The sequence below is a fragment of the Arachis ipaensis genome, chromosome B05 (genome assembly GCF_000816755.2).
Source record: "Arachis ipaensis cultivar K30076 chromosome B05, Araip1.1, whole genome shotgun sequence".
In the NCBI taxonomy this organism is placed as follows: domain Eukaryota; kingdom Viridiplantae; phylum Streptophyta; class Magnoliopsida; order Fabales; family Fabaceae; genus Arachis; species Arachis ipaensis.
This window is the reverse complement of record NC_029789.2, coordinates 97,159,911-97,182,108: the sequence shown is the minus strand read 5'-3', so window position 1 is coordinate 97,182,108 and position 22,198 is coordinate 97,159,911. Positions and strand designations below refer to the sequence as shown.

The window sequence follows — 22,198 nt, the reverse complement described above, 5'->3', positions numbered from 1 at the left end:
CCTGAAGCTGATGATACGATCTGGCGACATCCCCTCCGAGCCTGACACACCATCCGAGGCATCTGAGGAGGAAGCAGATGATCACGAGGCAGAGACCCATCCACAGAGCGAGGCTACGCAGGCAAACACAGAGCAGGCCACATCACATCAGGAGGCTCCACCTCAGATTCAGGCTGTAGACCCCGAGATCCCTATCCAGTCAGCACCTCCTCTGCAGCAGGCAGATCCTCAGACCACCACCACAGAGACTCCAGCTACCCGTCCTTCCAGTGATGACACCTCTTCACACCCTGCTTGAGTGAGCATCAGGGACGATGCTTCATTTTAAGTGTGGGGAGGTCGCCATCTCTGGCGTACATTTTTTTCTGTGAACCACTACAGACTCTTTTTATTTTATTTTGCTACTTTTCTGTATTTTTATTTTTATTTTTATTTTTCTTTTCTCAATGCTTATATATTGCTATTTTTATGTATTTTTACTCTATTTCTGCATTTTGTACCTTAGTTCATATTTTAGCCATTTAGTTTAGTTGCAATTCTAACTTATTAGTTATAGAAATTGTGGATTAATTAGTATAGCTTACCCCTTTTTAGCATAAGATAGCTCAGTTCAAATTGAAAAATATAAAAAGGGAGTAAACTAGGAACTTGAACATAATAAGAAACATTCCACACGACTTGTATATATAGCATTACATGTTAGTTAGTTAACAACATTTCATCAAGGAGAAACACTAGAACTTTAAAGCCACCTTAAGTTTTACATTGAGAATAATGGGAACTTTTAATTTTACTTGCATGAAATACATAATTGATAAATGATTTTTGAGCTAGAGAACACACAGCCTGTGAGTTTTGAGCTTAATTGTATGGTTACATTCAAACCATAATTTTTATTCCTGTGTGTTCCATCCTTCTTATTTATTCTAATGTTCTTTACTTTGTTTTAATCTATATGTCCGATTATAGAATAGAAATACATACCAAGAGAGTGATTGAGGCCATTATTTGATTTTAGCTCACTTATCCCAAAATAGCCTACCTTTTACATCACCCTTGTTAGCCCCCTTGAGCCTTTAAATCCCCTCTTATTCTATCAGCCACATTACTAGCCTTAAGCAGAAAAACAAATTAAAAATCCCAAGTTGAATCCTTGGTTAGCTTAAGATAGAAATTGTTTAATTGTTTAAGTGCGGGAAACCTATTGGGAACATGGATGATAAAAACAAAAGGTAGAAAAGTTGAAAAGAATAAAATAATTCAAAATAAAAGTTTTGGGAAGCATGCTCATGTGAAATCAAAATAATTGAATTACCATGTGCATTAAAAAAAAGTGTTATTTTTTAGTAGTTGAATTAAAGGGACACAAAAGAATCCCCTAAGTTTTAAATAAAGCAATGCACATGGGATAAAAATAATAAACATTGAAACATGAGCATGTAACATCGAAAGTGGAAAAATATGGGAAAGTAGGTAAAGAAGCTTTGCTTTACAAAACATGTATGTTAGGTGAGATCTTAGACTAATTAAGGATTCACTTATTAGCTCACTTAGCCTTATACATATACCCTTACATTTACCTTGGCCCCATTACAATCTTAACTAAAGACCTCATGATTTTTGGTATGTCTATATTCTATAATGGTAAGCTTTATATACAAGTGAATAAAAATTAGAATTGCATGATGCATCTAGGTAGTTGCATTTAGATTAGATTGCATTGCATGGCATTCCACCACTTTAACATAACATTACTTTTGGACTTAGCATGAGGACATGCTATTGTTTAAGTGTGGGGAGGTTGATAAACCCATATTTTATGATATATTTTGTGCTTAATCTGAGTGATTTATTCAATCCTTCACCCACTTATTCATATTAATTGCATGGTTTTACTTTCCCTTCCTTATTATGTGATGTATGTGAAAAACATGTTTCCTATGCTTAAAAATAATTATTTTGATTACCCTTTATTTCCATTCGATGCCGTGATTCGTGTGTTGAGTAGTTTCAGATCTTCTAAGGCAGGAATGACTTAAAGGATGGAAAGGAAACATACAAAAATGGAAGGAAAGCACAAAACAGAGTTTTTGAAGAAACTGGCAGACTTGGACATGCTACAAAAGAAAGTGGTGGTGGTTGGGAGTGACTGGATTGGAATTGGGGTGGTTCTATATATGGTTCATATGGCTCATAAGGTGGTTTGTATGGTGGTTGAGGGTTAGGGTCATATGGAGGTGAATGGCGGAAAGGGGCTTGTGAGTTTGGTGGTCCAAAGTTATGTTGAGGAAAGGGTTCATAGGCATATGGTGGTGGTTGTTGATAATTAAAAGAGTGCTCACCAGAGCCATTGCCTTGATATGCATCACAAAATGGTTGTTGATGGTCCATTGGAGGTGGTTGTTGCCATGAGGGTTGATTAAATCCTTGTGGCTCCTCCCATCTTTGATTCTTCCAACTTTGATGCATATTTTCATTATAGTTTCCATTCCTAACAACAACATTGGAATCAAACTTGAAGCGAGAGGGGTAAGAATTCATAGTAACTAATAAAAATTTAAAAACAAAAATAAAAATAAATTGAAATTAAAAGGTTATTTAAAATTTGAATTTGAAAATTAAATTTTGAATTTGAATTTTAAATTTTTGAAATTTGAATTTTTGAAATTTGAAAATTGAAAAAAAAATTTTTAAAAGCATTAGAGTATCTGAAAGTAAAAGAGAAATATGAAGAAAAAGGAATATTGAACCTGGATCGAGAGTTACTCCTAAAACTAAGAGAAATCCTAAATCCTAATCCTAAGAGAGAGGAGAGAACATCTCTCTCTCTCTAAAAACTACATCTACTCCTAAAATTGTGTATTATGAGAACCTCTCCCTGAATGGATGTATTCCCCCACTTTATAGCTTCTAATCTGTGTTTTCTGGGCCGCAAACTGGGTCAGAAACAGCCCAGAATTCGCTGGTTGCAAATTCAGATTTGCTGATTTTCGTCACTTGCGACGCGGCCGCATGGAGCACGCGGTCGCGTTGCCTAGCGTCAGAGCAACCATGGCCTATTATATATCAAATCGAAGTCCCGGACATTAGCTTTCCAACACAACTGGAACCACGTCGTTTGGACCTCTGTAGCTAAAGTTATAACCGTTTGAGTGCAGAGAGGTCAGGCTGGACAGCTTACAAATTTCTCCAACCTCTTGCATTCCTTCCACTTTTGCATGCTTTCTTCCCATCCTCCAAGCCATTCCTGCCTTATAATATCTGAAAACACTTAACACACATATCAAGGCATCTAATGGTAATAAGAGAGGATTAATAATAAGCAAATATAAGATCAAAGAAGCATGTTTTCAATCAAAGCACATAGTTAGCAAGGCAAATGTAAAACCATGCAAATAGTATGAATAAGTGGGTAAAGAGTAGATAAAAACCACTCAATTGAGTACAAGATAAACCATAAAATAGTGGTTTATCACGCGCCTCGAGCGAAACACATATGACGCGGTCGCATGACTGACGCGACCGCATGACAAGGAAAACTCCGAATGACGTGACCGCGTGACCCACGCGGACGTGTGACAGAGGCTACGCACCAGGAATCGTAGAAAATGCTCATAGCAAATTCTGAAGCCCTTTTTGGCCCAAATCCAAGTCCAGAAGGCATAGACCAGAGGTTATGAAGTGGGGGAATGCATCCATTCACAGAGAGTCTCCACTTTAGTTAGTTTTTCATGATTTATATTTAGTTTAGAGAGAGGTTCTCTCCTCTCTCTCCTCTCTTTAGGATTAGGATTTAGAATTAGGATTTTATTCGCTTTCAGTATTATCTCTTTATCAGGTTCAATATTCCCTTTTATTTACTTTTGCAATTTAATTTATGAATTCTTCCATGTTACAGATTACTCTTTTGAATTAATGTTATTTGAGATATTTCAGTTTAATCTTGCTTTATTTTATTTATGTTGTTGTTATTCCATATGAAGACATTTTTTATTCCAGTAGATTTACTTTTCTCCTTTTGGTCTTGGTTAAGAAATCAGTAACTCAGGAGTTATCAAACTCAAACATGATTGATAATTGTTATCTTTGTTAATTAAATTGAACTTCAATAATTCCAATCTTTTCTTAGGAAATAAATAGGATTTGAAGATCAAACCAATTAATCCCTTGACCTTCCTTTGCCTTAGTAAAGGTTAACAAAGTGGAATTAAGATTCAATTTTCATCATCATTGATAAGGATAGCTAGGATAGGACCTCTAATTTCTCATACCTTGCCAAAAGTTTATTTACAGTCATCTATTTATTTTACTTGCCATTTAAATTACTTGTTCTTCATTTACTTTAATTGCTAATTAAACTATTCACTCCTTATTCTCAAAACCCCAATTTACAACCTCCATAACCAATAATAAGAACATACTTCCCTGCAGTTCCTTGAGAAGACGACCCGAGGTTTGAATACTTCGGTTATCAATTTATTTAGAGGTTTGTTACTTGTGACAACCAAAACGTTTGTACGGAGGGATTTATGTTGGTTTAGAAACTATATCTACAACGCGACTATTTTTATAAATTCTTTACTAGTAAAAATCCCAACGTCAGCCATCCTAGCTTAGAACAAGATCACGTCCCATCAAATTAGTATGATCTTTCAGCACTTGAGTGGGATGCATGTCTCAGCTATCGATACCCAAGATGCATCCCATGATATGAATGGAAGCTACAACCAAGGGGGTGCTTATGGCTATGCTCAACCCACCAATGAGAAAGTTAATTACATAGGCAACTCCTCCAGAAATCCCAACAATGATCCATATTCGAATACTTTCAATCAGGGATGGAGGAATCACCCTAATTTTGGATGGAAAGAGTAGCCACAGAAGCCCCAACAAAATTTCAACAATAACCAGGGTGGCTCTCATCAAAATAGGTTTAACAACCGAAAATTCTCGCCCTCTCAGCAACAACAAGCCCCTTCTCAGAGCCAAGACACTCCTGACTTAGCCACACTGGTTGCTGAACTTTCCAAGACTACTCATAGCTTTATGCAAGAGGCAAGAGCTTCAATCCGGAACTTGGAAGTACAAGTGGGTCAGTTGAGTAAGAGGATACCTGAGAGACCTCCTAACACTCTTCCCAGTAAAATAGAGGTAAATCCAAGAGAAGAGTGTAAGGCCCTCACTATTGCTAAGGAGGCCGAGCCTAAGGAGATACATGTTGCTAAGGAATTGAAGGAAGAAAAGGCTCAAGGCAAGGCTAGAAGCACATTGTTACACACCCCATTGATAGCACAGGAGCTTGAAGTACCACACCCTCAAAAGCATCAAGAGGAGACCAAGGATGATCAGTTCACTCAGTTCTTAGAAATCTTTAAAAAGTTACACATCAATATTCCTTTTGCTGAAGTGTTGGAGAAGATGCCTCCCTATATGGCCTTCATGAAAAAACTATTCTCTAAGAAGAAATCCTTGAAGGGAGATGAAACTGTGGTCTTGACCAAGGAGTGCAGTGCACTGATTCAGAGGAAGCTTGACGATGCCCAAATTTCATAGGTTAGGAATTTTCCATTAAAATAGAATTGGCGTTGTAAGTATATTCCTAACCCGACAATTGACCATCAATCAAATGTAAATCTAAAAATGTCACAATCAATACAAAAATAACCGGGAGTTTTAAATTCCGGGTCGTCTTTCCTAGGAGTTGCAATGAAATGTCATATTATTGGCTATGGGAATTTTTTGGTTTTTGATTGTAAGAGGCAAGAAATGTAAATTGCAATAAAATAAAAAGGAAAGCAAGTAAAGGCAATGAAAATGGAAATTAAATGATAAAAAGGACTCTTGGCAAGAAGTGGGTAATTAAGGATTCCTATCCTAGTTGTGGACCACAAACATGGTAATTATGTGTGAATTAATCCCGATTAGTCAATCCTACATCGAGGATAAGTCAAAAGGGCATAATTGATTCCAATCCCTAAGTCCTAGTCAACACTAATGGGTCACTTAGAGTCAAGGGAAACTGATAAACCACTATTTTATGGTTTATATTGTGTTTAATTGTGTGATTTTATCATGATCCTTACCCACTTATTCATTAAATTGGCATGCATTTAGATTTCCTTCCTGAATTTATTACATGTTTGAAAACTGCTTCCTAGAGACTTTAAATATTTATTTTTAATTCTCCTTTATTCCATTTGATGCCGTGATCTGTGTGTTAAGTGTTTCAGACTTTATAGGGCATGAATGAGTTGGAAATTGGAAAGGAAGCTAGCAAAATTGGAAGAAACACAAGAATTTTGAGGAGATAACCAGCGAGAAGTGACGCGGTCGCATGGCTCACGCGACCGCGTGAAGGAGAGCAAATCGCAACGACGCGGTAGCGTGGACAACGCGAACGCGTGGCGAGGAAAAACGCGAATGACGCGTCCGCATGGATGACGCGATTGCGTGACATGTGCGATCTGCATAAGCTGCAGAATTCGTTGGGGACGATTTTGGACCCTATTTCGGCCCAGTTTTCGGCCTGGAATAGCATACTAGAGTCAGAGAACATGCAGAAACAAATAACACATTCATTCAGAGACAGTGGGAGATCTAGTTTTACTCTCTTAGGTTTTTCTCTCTAGGTTTTAGAATTTTAATTTTCAATTGATCTTAGCATTGGAACATTGAGAAGAGTTATTTCCTCATCAAGACTTCGTCATTCTAGTTCGTTTTCTCAACTTGATTTTATTCTTCCATGTTCTTTGCTTTGTTCAATTTTGTCATTCAGATACTTTTATGATTATTTAATGCAAGGATTATTTCTTTTTAATTCAATTTCAATTCCAATAATCATGTCTTCTTTTAATTCCCTTTCATGTGCTATGGATTCTTTATTTAAAATGCGTGAGTAGTTTCTCTACTTGATGGGGAGTTGATTAAAAGGAACTCTTGAGTTGGAAGGATTGAAGGAAAAATTTGTAATTGGGTTAAATGTTGGATTGCTATCCTGTCACCAACGCCAATCCCTTTGAACTAAGTGGGTTGCAACTTGTGAACAGATCTGACACTCCAACTTGTTTGACTTTCCCTTACCTAGTAAAGGATAACCAAACAGAACAACCATTAATTATAAATTAATTTTACAATCACTCCATCAATAGTAGAAATTTCAACCAATCAACTCCCAGTCAAGGCTTTTATTCATATTAATTAAATTTCCTCAATTCACATTCCAATTTGCTTAGCTCAACTTCTTTGAACATCTGATTAATAAGATAGCACACTTTTCTGGAACTCGTTGGGAGACGACCTGGGACTTAAAACTCCCAGTAATTTTTAATTTAATTCTCTGTGACATATTTCTAAATTGATAGGCAGATTTTCGGTGAATTAAGAACTATACTTGCAATGTAACCATTTTTAATAATTTTTAATTCACCAGCTTCTGCGTCTCATCAGAAACCAAACCAATTAACAATCCTCACACAATGCGGAATGGACATCCACAACTCAATTTCACCCAATCATCCAATTTCCCAACCAAGAGCAGGAAAAACTAGGCAAAAACCCAAACAAGTATTTTGTCAAACACTTGGAGGGCATGAAAGGAAAGCATGATAAAATGACAAGAAGCAATAAATGCTACAACTACCAAGCAAGGAAAGTAAAGATAGCAACTCAATAAAGCATTAAATGACATGAAACATAAATTACATTAAATGTAAATTAAAATAACAAGAGTGTGCATAAACATAAAAAGCAAGGAAAATGAGAAAATAACAAGGTAACATAAGGAAATTAAGACAATAAAACAAAAAAAGATAGAAGAAACTAGATGAAAACAAGAAATAAACATAGAAATTACAAGAAATTAAACTAAGAAACTCTAGGTTCTAGAGAGAAAGGGGAGCTTCTCTCTCTAGAAAACAACCTACATAATGCTAAACTAACCCTAATTTCTCCCCCCTCCCCTTTCACATGGAGTGATGCCTTCTTTGATATAGGAAGAATCAGCTTCAGAAAGTCCAAAAACGGGGCTCTGGAGGCCCAGAAGTCGCTCCCAGTGATTTCCATTGAGTGAGTCACGTGCTGGGATGTGTGCGTACACACAGGTGTGTGCGTACGCACACATGCTGATTTTCTTCTTGTGTGTACGCACAAAGGGTTGTTCGCACGCACACTCCAACGTGTGCTTCTCCTTTGTTTTCTTCATGTTTTCTCCTTCTTCCATGTTTTTCTTCCACTCTTATCAAGCCATTCCAACCAATTATACCTGAAATCACTCATCAAAACCATCAGGGTATCGAATGGAATAAAAGTGGGATAAAAGTGATTAAAATAAGCACAAAATAGCATGTTTTCACAATTAAGCTCAATTAAGGAAGAGAACATAAAAGCATGCTATTTGGATGAATAAATGTGGGTTTATATGATGAAATCCATTCAAATCAAACCAAAATATATCGTCAAATACGGATTCATCAAAGCTACCCAAGAAGATGATAGACCTTGGAAGCTTCCTGATTCCTTGTACCATTGGGACTATTACTTTTGAGAAAGCACTGTGTGATCTTGGTTCAAGCATAAATTTGAAGCCTCTGTCTGTGATGAAGAAGCTGAGAGTTCAAGAGGCACAACCTACTAGGATAGCATTGGAGATGGCTGACAAGTTCCAAAAGCAGGAGCACGAATAAGCAGAAAATGTCCTGGTCAAGGTTGGAGGCCTCTTCCTCCCTGCAGATTTTGTGATACTTGACATGGGAGAGGATACAGATGACACTATTATAAGCGAATATTTTATACCCTTTTTAGGTTTATTTTCTTAGTGTTTTCAGTACATTTTATTAAGTTTTATTATGTTGTAGTAAGTTTTAGTGTAAAATTCACATTTTCGATACTACTTTGAGTTTTTATGGTTTTCCTATGATTTTAGGTGATTTTTGGGTGAAAATGGCAAGTTTTGACAAAGTCTGATTTAGAAGCAAAGAAAGGATAGCAGATGCTGTCAAATCCTGACCTCCATGCATTCAAACGAGCATTTCTTCAGCTACCAAGGTCCAATTGACGCGCTCGTAATGGCGTTGGAAAGATAACTTCCAGGGCTTTTCAGCAATATATAATAATCTATACTTTTCTTTGGAGACGATTGCCCAAAATGGGCGTTGAATGCCCAACTTACCCTCTTTCTAGCATTCAATGCCCAAACAGGACCAACCTCCCAAGTTGAACGCCTAAACTGGCATTCAATGCCACCAAGGGAGCGTGGAAGTAGTGTGGACACCCCTAGTGGGGGTTCAACACCCACTCATCCAAGTTAGATGCCAGCTCAGCCCAAACACTCACCAACTGGGCCCATAAGTGGATTTTCGCACCTTTCTGCTTAGTTTATTTCATTTTTATAATTTTTAATTATTAGATTAGTATATATAAGCGAAGATCACTGATGTTTAGAATCTTCAGCCTCTCAAAACTTATCACAGTTTATTTTCTATATAATATGAGCGGCTAAACCTCCTAGGTTAAGGATAGGAGCTCTGCTCATTCCTATGGATTAATATTATTACTTTTCTACTCTAATATATGTTTGATTCCATTCTATGATGTATTGTTTTTCTTCATCTTTATGAATTTTGGGTAGAACGAGAGTATGACCCCTTATTCTACATCAGTTCTTTACAAATCCTAACCAGGATAGTATTGAGCTACAGCTTGAGAGTACATCACATGTTCCAACAAGTTATTTGGGCTAATTGGGATACGTGACATGAAATTTTGTTAGTCATGGGAAATTGAGGTCCCTGTTGCGCTAAGGCTAGAATCATAGAGCTTCATTCTCCGATCCGGAAGATCCGACCTTGTCTGTGGCATTTTGAGTAGAATCATCAGAGATTGAATTGTGTGAGTGATGAGCGGATATTTTATACGCTTTTTGGCATTATTTTCATATAGTTTTTAGCATATTTTGTTTAGTTTTTATTAGGTTTTTATAGTTTTAGTGCTAAAATTATATTTTTGGATTATACTATGAGTTTTTATGTTTTTGGACAATTTCAGGTATTTTCTGGCTGAAATTGAGGAGCTGGAGTAGAAGTCTGATTCAGAGACAGAGAAAGCACTGCAGATGCTGTCCGGATGTGACCTCCTTGCATTTGGAAGAGATTTTCTGGAGCCATCGAAGTCCAAATGGTGCGCTCTCAACGGCTATAGAAAGCTGACTTCTAGAGCCTTTTAGCGATATATAATAGTTCATACTTTGCTTCGGATTAGGAGGCCCAAAATTGGCGTTCAACGCCAGCCACCTGCTCCCTTCTAGGCATCCAACACCCAAAGAGCAGAGACCAATGTACAAACGCCCAAAGAGGACCCCCTAGCTGGTGTTCCATGCCCAAGAGACCTTATAGCACGTGGATCTCATCAAAACTCAGCCCAAACACTCACCAAGTGGGCCCCAGAAGTGGATTTTAGCACTAAATAGACTGTTTTACCCTTACTAATCATTTGTTTAGTATTTAAAGTGTATTTTACATAATCATTCGAATAATATACTACCATTCAGCATATTTTTGTGTATTACTTTGTTTTTCACATCAGTATGAGTTTCTAAACCTCCTAGGTTCAGGGGAGGAGCCCTGCTGAATCCTATGAATTAATAAAAGTATTACGGTTTCTCTTTGATCTGTGTTTGATTAATTCTAAGATGTATATTCGTTCCTCATCAATAAGAATGTGTTGAACTGGCATAAGGTTATCACATTCTACTTGGGTTCAGAGTGCGTGTTTCATCGGATAATAATGAACCACTAGCTTGAATATACGTCTCTCAGACAGCTAATCCATGACTTCGTTGGGGACTTCTCGAGACATCAGTTCAACCAATTTTCGGGGAGATTAGGGTCTCTGTGGTAGAGGCTAGAACCCAAGGTGCAACATTCTCTAATCCAAAAGATCTGACCTTATCTGTGGCATTTTGAGTAGGATCATTAAAGAGAATGAACTGTACGAGCTTCACCCTCAATCAGAATGGATCCGCACTAAACCTAGGGTTCAGATCTGGAGGAGTATTGGTAGCTGCTCAAACCAGTGTCAATCACATACAGCCTGCAATTGAAGAAATCACTCACAAGCAAAGAGAGCAGTAATACCAGAGTTAATTCAGAAAGACAAAGCAACTCCAAGCCTCATCCATCACAGATATTCATCTAGGTTTTAAGGTTATCATTATAATTCCATCTTCCAAATCCAATTCTTCTATCCGCCTGACTAAGACCTGCAAGATAACCATATCTTACTTCAAACCACAATCCTCATGGGATCGATCCTGACTCACTCAGGTATTACTTGGACGACCCAGTGCACTTGCTGGTACTACAGTTATACGAAAGTATAGGGTTTGCGTACATGCTCACCAATGAGCTTCACCCTCATCCAAATTGACTGACCTGTTCGGGCGTTTGGTTTGGATAAGAATAGATTAATGACCACTGCCCCTGGCTTAATCACTTACAGCCTTACCATTGAATGAATCACTCATTGTTAAAGTAGTCAGTAAGAAGTATTAATCCAGAAGAACAAGCATCTCCGAGGCCTTAACTGATTTCTCACTATTGTTTTTACATCAATTCCTTATTGCTTTCCTTATTATTTTGTTTATGTGCCTACAACAACAACAATCAACTTTCTATTCATCTAACAAAGATTTTTAGGATAACCATAGCTTGCTCAATCCGGCAATCCTCATGGGATCGACCCTCACTCACCTGAGGTATTACTTGGATGACCTAGTGCACTTGCTGGTTTAGTTGTGCGAGTTTCATTTTCGCGCACCACACTATCATCCTAGAAAGGTCATTCCTAGCCACTGGAAGAGCCCTAATTGATGATAAGAGAGGTGAAATGGTGCTGAGGCTATGGGAAGATTATTTGGTGTTCAAGGTTTTAAACCTCCACCACTCTTTGGAAAAGGAGGTACTGATGATTGGACTTTTGACGGTTTAGAATTCACAATAAATTCTCGTTGCAAGTATAGTTTCTAAACCAACAAATAATCTTTTCATACAAAAGATTGTTTGTCACAAGTACAAACCCCTAAATTTATAAACCGAAGTATTGAACCTTGGGTCGTTCTCCCTAGGAATTACAATAAAGTGTTCTTGTTATTGGTTATGAGTTGTGTTTGGAGTTTTTGAGATTTTAGACAAGAAATATAAATGACAAGGAAAATAAACTAACAACTAGGAAGGTCTTGGCAAGGTTTGGTGGTCAAGGATCTCTATCCTAATCACTAACCACAACATGAGAATTGGCAAGGATCAACCTCATTAAGTCATCCTCTAACTAATAAAGGAAATTCAAATGAGCTATGTCAATCCAAGTCCATAATGCCTCCCAATTGTCAATCACTTGGACATTAGTAACTCAAGAGTTCCTAAGTTACCTTCCCAAGCCAAGAGGAACAAAATCTACTCTAAAATCTTCTCAAGCATTTCATCAAACACTTGGAAGACATAAAAGAAAAACATAGTAAAATTGCAAGGAATGTAAATCTATACTACTCAATTGCAAGGAATTAAACAATCAACAAATCAAATCAACAATAAAAGAACATGAAAACATAAATTGCATTAAAGAGAAATAGAAGAACAAAAGTGCATGAACATAAAAGTAGATAATTACAAGAATTAAATGCTAAACTAGAGAGAAGAGATGTAGAAGAAGAAGAATTGATAAAGGAAAAGTGAATCAAAGCATGAAATTAACCTAGATCTAAGAAATTCTAAGCTAGATCTAACCTACTCCTAATTCTAGAGAGAAGTGAGAGCTTCTTTCTCTAAAACTACTCTAAACTAATCCTAATGTATAAAAATGAGCCAAAAGATATGTTTCCCCTCAATCCTTGGTCCTTTAAAGCATTTTGGGCGCCAAAGTTGGTTGCAAACTGGCCCCCACAGCTCCTCAAAATCGCTGGGCACGTTTTGTATTAAAATATCATGTGTGGCCACCGACGCGTACGCGTACAGCACGCATGCGCGTCCCTTGCGTTTTCGCAATCCACGCGTGCGCGTACGGTGCGCGTGCGTGTGGATGAAGATATCCAAATCTTTGGCTTTTTCATGTGTTCTCCACTTTGCATGCTTTCCTCTCCATTCCCTTGATCCATTCCTAGCCGTTTCAACCTGAAATCACTTAACAAACAAATCAAGGCATCTAGTGTAATCAAAGGTGAATTAAATTTAGCTAATTAAGGGCTAGAAAGCATGTTTTCATACTTAAGCATAAATTAGGAGACAATAATGAAACCATGCTATTTCATTGAATAAATGTGGGTAAAAGGTGATAAAATCTCCTAAATGAAGCACAAGATAAACCCTACAAATAGGGTTTATCAGGTTCTTACATACAGAGCTCAATGCTTAAACCTTCTCCCTTGGTGGAAAGCCATACAATTCCTCCTGACATCAAACCTAAGTTTGGTGTTGGACATTCACCACTCACTAAGGAGGAAGGCCCCAAGAAGAAGGTACCCAAGGGCTGGAGGAACAAGAAGATCTTTACTAAGGACTTCTCACCTAGCATGAAGGTGGTATTCACTAGAAGTCTGGTCATACCACATACGGTGAATAGGATTCTGTCTCTGGAGCATGTTGAGTTAATTCATGATAGCACAGGGAATAATTTCACAATGAGGGGTGAAGATATGAGCCCCTATGATCCTCCTCCTTAGAGAAGCTGCCCGTCAAGCTAGTGACAGTAAAGAAGCGCTTGTTGAGAGGCAACCCGACCACAAGTATCCTTTAGTTTATTTTTGTTTTATATCAGTTTTATTTCAGTTGGAGTTTTATTTTATTTTTCATTAATCTTTAGAGTTTTCTTAGGTTTCTTAATATTTGTGATCGTGTACAGCACTTAGAACAGGGACAGGGAGACTCAGACTGAAAAATAGAACACTTTGGAGCAAGAATGTTGGGCACTAAATGCCATGGAGGGAGTTTAGCACCAGAAGAGGAGCAGAGCAGTGGTGCTAAAGGCCAGGGAGTGCATTTAGTGCCAGAGAGGGAATAAGGATGTAGGCGTTTAATGCCCAATATGGGCGTTTTCTTCAAGATTTGGCACCCCCCTTGGGGCACTAAACACTAGCCCCAGCGTTTAGCGCCAGGGTGCTCATCCCCCCCCAAAAAAAATATATGATCCTCTACTGGCGCTAAATGCCAGAACCGGTGTTTAGCGCCCAGCATGCAGATTTCGAGAATGAATGAGGTGTAACGGCCAATGGTTAAACCCTAACTCCCAACCACCTAAACCATTCAAACTTATCCATTATCTCTCCTCCTTTCCCACTTTTTCATCCACATTCATCCATTCCATAAACCATCAAATCCCTTGATTCTCTCAACTCACCTCCTACTCCACCCTGTCCACTCTCATCTATCCCATCTATCTCTCCTCCCAACAACCCAAAATTCAAATTCAATGTCCTCCCCACCCATACCCCATAACCGAACTTCCCCCTTCCCCACCTATAAATAACTCACTTCCCCTTCACTTTCACCACATCTCCAATTACTATCGTCTCTTACTTACTCTTCACTATACACACTCTCCATTGCCCTTTTCTTCATCCATCTTAGCCAACGCCATAGCCCCCCTCCTTCACTTCTTCTATTTCTTTTCTCTATTTTCTTTTTTTATTTTGCTCGGGGATGAGCAAACCTTTTAAGTTTTGTGTTAGGTGATGAGCGGATAATTTATACGCTTTTTGGCATTGTTTTTACATAGTTTTTAGTATGATTTAGTTATTTTTTAATATATTTTTATTAGTTTTTAAATAAAAATCACATTTCTGGACTTTACTATGAGTTTGTGTGTTTTTCTGTGATTTCAGGTAATTTCTAGCTGAAATTGAGGGACTTGAGCAAAAATCAGATTCAGAGGCTGAAGAAGGACTGCAGATGCTATTGGATTCTGACCTTCCTGTACTCAAAGTAGATTTTCTGGAGCTACAGAACTCCAAATGGTGCGCTCTTAATTGCATTAGAAAGTAGACATCTAGAGCTTTCCAGAAATATATAATAGTCTATACTTTGCTTGAGTTTAGATGACGCAAACTTGGGTTCAACGCCAGCTTCATGCCCTATTCTGGAGTTAAACACTAGAAATAGGTTGCAAAGTGGAGTTAAACGCCAGAAACAGGTTATAAACTGGCGTTCAACTCCAAGAGAAGCCTCTACATGTGTAAAGCTCAATGCTCAGCCCAAGCACAAACCAAGTGGGCTCCGGAAGTGGATTTCTGCATCATTTACTCATTTCTGTAAACCCTAGTAACTAGTTTAATATAAATAGGACTTTTTACTATTGTATTTACATCTTCGGATCTATCTTTGATCAGTTTTATGCTATCTTAGACCTTTATGGGGGCTGGCCATTCGGCCATGCCTCAACCATTATCACTTATGTATTTTCAACGGTAGAGTTTTTACACACCATAGATTAAGGTGTGGAGCTCTGAAGAGAGAAACTCTCGCGCGATCTAGAATTTTCACAATAAATTTGCGTTGTAAGTATAGCTTCTAGGCCGACAAGAATTCCTTTCTTACAAAAGTTTTGGTTGTAACAAGTAACAAACCCCTTTGAAATTGATAACCGAAGTATTTAACCTCGGGTCGTCTTCTCAAGGAATTGCAAGGAGGTGTTCTTATTATTGGTTATGAGTCTTGTAAATTGGGGTTTTGGAGTTTGGGCAATGGGCACAGATATAATTATAAATTAAAGCAATAAAAATAAATAAGAGATTTTATGTAATTAAATAAAAAGCTTTGATTAGGAGAGATTAATCGGAAGTTCTATCCTTGTTGGATTTTTCTCTAGATCAATTGATAATTAAAGGTTGCTTCTACTTAGTTATCATTTACCAAGTAAAGCAAAAGAAAGACAATTAAGTTGGAAGTCTACTTCTATTCACAAGTTCTAATCCTCTCCCTTGGGAAGGATTAGCGTTAGTGACTAGAGAGCTAGCCAACAATAAACCCAATTACAATTTAACTCTTGAGTAATTCAACTCAAGGGTCTCCAAATATTAATCAACTCCAAAATCAAGTTGGGAACCTACTCCATTGACATGGATGCCAATTTCATATAATAAATGACTGAATAAATACTTGAGGATAATCAAACAAATAATGGGGTAAATAGAAAAATACTCTTTGCATTAATAATGTCATAAAAGCTTTCCAATTGTAACTCTGAATAAGGATTAAAGATATCAAAGAGTAAGGAAATAGAAAACAAACTAGAATAATAAAGTCCTCAATGGAGGTAGTAATATCCAACTCAACAGCATAAAAGTAGAAATCTTAATCCTAAAAGAGAGGAGAGAGCCTCCCTCTCTAAAAGCTACATCTAAAACTAAAAATTATGAATTATGAGCTGATGTATATAAATGAATGGATTCCTCCACTTTATAGCCTCTAATCTGTGTTTTCTAGGCCACAAATTGGGTCGAAAACAGCCTAGAAATCGCTGGAGAAGAAATCTGCCACGCTGATTTTCGTCATTGTGACGCGTCCACGTGGAGCGTGCGTTCGCGTCACCTAACATCAGGGAAACTATGGTATATTATATATCAAATCAAAGCCCCAGACGTTAGCTTTCCAACGCAACTGGAACCGCATCGTTTGGACCTCTGTAGCTTAAGTTATGACTATTTTAGTGCGAAGAGGTCAGGCTGGACAGCTTTGCAGTTCCTTCAACTTCTTGTATTCCTTCCACTTTTGCATGCTTCCTTTCCATCCTCCAAGCCATTCCTGTCCTGTAATCTCTGAAATCACTTAATGCACATATCAAGGCATCTAATGGTAATAAGAGAGGATTAAACATAGGGAACTTAAGGCCAAAGAAGCATGTTTTCAATCAAAGCACATAATTATGAAGGCAAATGTAAAACCATGCGAATAGTATGAATAAGTGGGTAAAGAGTTGATAAAAACACTCAATTGAGCACAAGATAAACCATGAAATAGTGGTTTATCAATCTCTCCATACTTAAACAATAGCATGTCCTCATGCTAAGCTCTAGAGAAACTATAAAGTAGTGAAGAAGAATGGTAAAATGTATAAAATGCAACCTATCTATATGAATGCAACTACATGCTAAGATGTTTCTACCTACTTGGTTAAAAGTAAATAAGTTCTCCAAGACAAATATGAATCAAATTCCACTAATTCAAATTATATAATAATGAAGTACAAATAGACTTGCAGAAGATAATAGCTCATGAAAGCCAGGAACAAAGAATCGAGCATCGAACCTTCACCGGAAGTGTACACTTTAATCACTCATGTGTTTAAGGTTTCGATTCTCTCAATTCTCTACTAACCTTGCTTTCTAAGGCTTGCTCTTCATCTAACAATCAACAAAAATTTAATGCACAAAAACACATATCAAGAGGTCTTTTAAGGGTTGTAATGGGGTTAGGGTCAAGGTAGGATTGTATTTGGCCAAGTGGACTAAAATCTGAATCCTTTATTAACTTAAATTTTTCCCACCTAACTTAAGACAATCCATGTAATTACAATGCAAAATCTAACTGCCCATTAACTATGTTTCCACATATTCATGCATCCGATTTTGAGTACAGTACATATGCATTGCTTTCATCACTTAACTTGGGGCATTTCGTCCCCTTTTACTTATTTGCTCTTTTTCTTTTCTTTTTCTCACTTCTTTTATATATATATTTTTTTTCTTTTCTTTTATTTTTCTCAATGCATATGATTAAATTATTGGATGCATGAATCATGTCCTAAACATTTCTTTCACATTTTCAAAAAATTCTAACATACTCAATTCTCAAACCAAATGTTTTCAAACCCAATTTTTCCACACTTAAATCATAAGCACTCTCACTAGTCTAAGCTAACCAAGGATTCAAATTAAGGACATTATTGTTTTTCGTTTAGAGTTAATGATGTGCTAAAGTAAAGAACAAAGGAGTAAAAATAGGCTCAAAATTGGTTTGCAAAGAATAATGAAAAGGGTAAGGCCATATGGGTATGTAAGCTCAGTGAAATAAAGGCCTCAATCATGTAAGTGTATGCATACATCAAATAATGGAAATATAGAATTAAGCAAGACAAAAATCACAATTTTAGAGAGAGCAACACACACCAAAAATAAAATTTTGGTTGATAAAATGCAACCAATCAAATAGGCTCAAAATCTCACTGGTTTTGTGTGTTCAACCTCTAAACTATGTTCCAGTATAATATTTCTTCAAACAAGTTTAACATCAAATTTTATTCAAATTAGTGAAATGCTCTAAAAGGTTTCTTGAAAAAGAAAATATTACTTCAACCAAGTGGTAAAATATGCACAAAATCAAATAATCATGCAATCAAACATGCAAATGCAACAACTAACAAGGAAAATAAACTACTGGTGTTGAGATAGAAGAGTAACTAACCCATGGAGATCGGTGCATGCTGAGATGTGCATGTGGACGAGTTGTTCCAACTGATGCTTTTCTTCAAGGATTGTGCAGATGGACTTGTTTATCTCCCCTTTTAGAAGTTTCTCCCTTTTTCTGTCTTCGGTGGCCAACCTGAAAGAAGAGAAAAAGAAGAACAGTAACCCAGAAATAAAGATAAAATAAAATATGGTTGGGTTAATGCCAAATAATGAGGGTCTCAATTACATGGTAGCTACAATATGCAAGTGAGAAAACAGTAGAAGTACATGGCAAATCAAGAGTGCAAAAATTTACAACAATAGGGAAGAGAGTGTGGGTAAGGAGAGATAATATAAATTCATGTCAATGTAAAAGTAATACAGGTATAAAAGATTGGCATTGATTTAAATAATATTACCTAACCAGAATAAAACAAGTCACTAAGCACCCAAAATAATTCAAGAGAAGATGCAACAGTTAAATAAGAAAATCAACACCAAAGGAAAAATAATGAATTTAGAAAAGAAAAGAAAAATATGCACTAAATTAAAATGCAATGAATGAAATATGCAAATAAATTGAGTAAAATATAATGAAGGTGAAAAGGAATGAGAAGAGAAAGAAATAAAGTAAGAAAGAAAGAAGAAAAGATAGAAGAAATTAGGATTAGAAAAGAAAAGACAAGATAATTGGCGCTGATCTGGATAAGTTGCGCGGCGCAGGCGACGCGAGCGCGTGGGTCACGCGCTCATGCGGATAGCGCTTCTATGAAGTGACCCGGACGCGTGGGTCACGCGTTCGCGTGGAGTGATTTGTGCCATTAGCGCGAGTGCAGCCTCGCGTTCACACAACTCTCTGTTCGAAACTCTTTTTGCCAAATTTTTGGGTGACGCGGTCACGTGGTTGACGCGATCGCGTGGATGGCCAATTTTTGGAAAACGACGTGGCCGCGTGGGAGGGCTTGGGCATCCAGCACGAGTCCAGCCCCATTCCAGCCCAACATACTGCCATACACCCGTTTTTACGTCGATTTGTTAGAGCACGCATTCGCGTGGGTGATGCGGACGCGTGGGAGGCTATTTTTCCAAATGACGCGGCCGCGTGGGTCACGCGGATGCGTGGGCATGTTTGTGCCTAAAGCACACCTCCAACCATGCTTTCCCGTGACTTTCCGTTTACTTTCTTTTCTTCACAACGCACTGGTGATGCGGACGCATCAGCGACTGATAGCACAAATTGCGAATCACACTTTTCACAACGCGTACCACTGACCAGCAAGTGCACTGGGTCGTTCAAGTAATACCTTACGTGAGTAAGGGTCGAATCCCACGGAGATTGTTGGTTTGAAGCAATCTATGGTTATCTTGTAAATCTTAGTCAGGAAGCCAATTATGTTTATCAATTGAATTGTGAGTAACCAGTAGAGCATAAATTAAAAGTTACTTGTTGTGCAGTAATGGAGAATATGTTGGAGTTTTGGAGATGCCTTGTCTTCTGAATCTCTGCTTTCCTCTGTTTTCTTGTTCATGCACGCACGTCCTCCTATGGCAAGCTGTGTGTTGGTGGATCACCGTTGTCAATGGCTACCTTCCATCCTTCTAGTGAAAACTACGCTCACGTGCTCTGTCACAGCACGCCTAATCACCGGTTGGTTCTCGATCCGGTTGGAATAGGATTTACTATCCTTTTGCATCTGTCACTAACGCCCAGCCTTCAGGAGTTTGAAGCTCGTCACAGTCATTCAATCCTTGAATCCTACTCGGAATACCACAGACAAGGTTTAGACTTTTCGGATTCTCATGAATGCCGCCATCAGTTCTAGCTTATACCACGGAGATTCTGATTAAGGAATCTCAGAGATACTCATTCAATCGGATATAGAACGGAAGGGGCTGAGATTTCGTGCAGAGGCCATTTGTGGAGTTGAACGCCAGTTTTTATGCCAGTTTGGGCGTTCAACTCCAGTTTTTGATCCTTTTCTGGCGCTGGACGCCAGAATTGGGCAAAAGGCTGGCGTTGAACGCCAGTTTACGTCGTCAATTCTTTTGCAAAGTATGGACTATTATATATTGCTGGAAAGCCCTGGATGTCTACTTTCCAACGCAATTAAAAGCACGCCATTTCGAGTTCTGTAGCTCCAGAAAATCTACTTTGAGTGCAGGGAGGTCAGAATCCAACAGCATCAGCAGTTCTTTTTCAGCCTGAATCAGATTTTTGCTCAGCTCCTTCAATTTCAACCAGAAAAATACCTGAAATTACAGAAAAACACACAACTCATAGTAAAGTCCAGAAATATGAATTTTTCCTATCCCTTGCCTTTTGGTTTTAAGGGCTTTGGCTTTTTCTGCTTGCTTTCTCTTTTTTTTTTCTTTCTCTCTTCTCTTTTTTTTTTTTTTTCTGCAAGCTTTGTTCTTTGCTGCTTTTTCTTGCTTCAAGAATCATTCAAGTCAGTGGGAAAGGCGAATGGCCCAACTCTGACAATCATGTCCTCAATCACGCCTGATGGGTATTTAGTGGAACCATCAGCAAGTTGGAGACATATTTGGGTTGGTTTAACTTCTTCAGTTAAGCCAAGCTTCCTGATAGTGGATGCAGGTATCAGGTTGATGCTTGCCCCAAGATCACATAAAGCTATCTTGGTGCAATCACCTTCTAATATGCATGGTATCAGAAAACTCCCAGGATCTTTAAGCTTTTCAGGAAAGCTTTTCAGAATGATTGCACTGCATTCTTCAGTGAGGAGAACTCTTTCTGTTTCTCTCCACTCCTTTTTATGACTCAAGATCTCTTTCATGAACTTGGCATAAGAAGGTATTTGCTCAAGTGCCTCTGCAAATGGAATCTTTATTTCAAGAGTCCTTAGATAATCTGCAAAGCGAGCAAATTGCTTATCCTGCTCCTCTTTCCGGAGTTTTTGAGGATAAGGTATCTTGGCTTTATAATCCTCAACCTTAGTGGTTAGAGGAGCCTTTTTAGAGGGGTTGTTATCAGCACTTGTGTGTGTCTGATCCCTCACTGGCAATTGCGTACCAGAGTCAGAAGCTGGAGTGACGTTAGACGCCAACTCACTGTCTGTTCCTGGCGCCTGAGCCCCAGAAATGTGCCCCTGTTGGGCGTTCAATGCCAGATTCTTGCTCATTTCTGGCGTTGAACGCCAATCCTGCCTTGTTTTTGGCGCTGAACGCCAGTTTTGGGCATGGTCTGGGCGTTCAGCGCCAGCCTTCCACCCATTTTCTGGCGTTTTAGTGCCAGAATTATTTTTCCCTGGGCTCTTACTGTCCTCAGGGGGATATTTGGTGGGTTGCTCGTTTCTTGAATTTTTGATGCCTTGAGGTGGGGTATTTAATGTTTTCCCACTTCTTAATTGCACTGCTTGGCATTCTTCTGCTATTTGCTTTGATAGCTGCTGCTTTGTTTGCTTAAACTGTTCTTCCATATGTATATTAGCTATCCTTGTCTCCTGTAATCTGTCTTTGAATTCAGCTAGCTGCTTTGTTAGAAAATCTAATTGCTGGTTGAATTCAGCAGCTTGTTTTACAGTACTGAATTCAGCAGTTACTGTTTTAACCTCTTCATTCATGGAAGGGTTGCTGCTTAGATACAGATGCTGATTCCTGGCAACTGTATCAATGAGCTCTTGAGCTTCTTCAATTGTCTTTCTCATATGGATAGATCCACCAGCTGAGTAATCTAAAGACATCTGAGCTCCTTCTGCAAGCCCATGGTAGAAGATGTCTAACTAAACCCACTCTGAAAACATTTCAGAGGGG

The 22,198-nt window shown here is 38.1% G+C and overlaps 1 long non-coding RNA gene across 1 annotated transcript in view; it reads right to left on the bottom strand.

Moving 5' to 3' along the window:
- LOC110262920 overlaps positions 8,076 to 22,198 on the bottom strand; it is a 19,938-nt gene continuing 5,815 nt past the window's right edge. The window contains exon 3 of the long non-coding RNA XR_002347933.1: positions 8,076 to 8,211. This is a non-coding gene — a long non-coding RNA (uncharacterized LOC110262920). The remainder of the gene's footprint in view (positions 8,212 to 22,198) is intronic.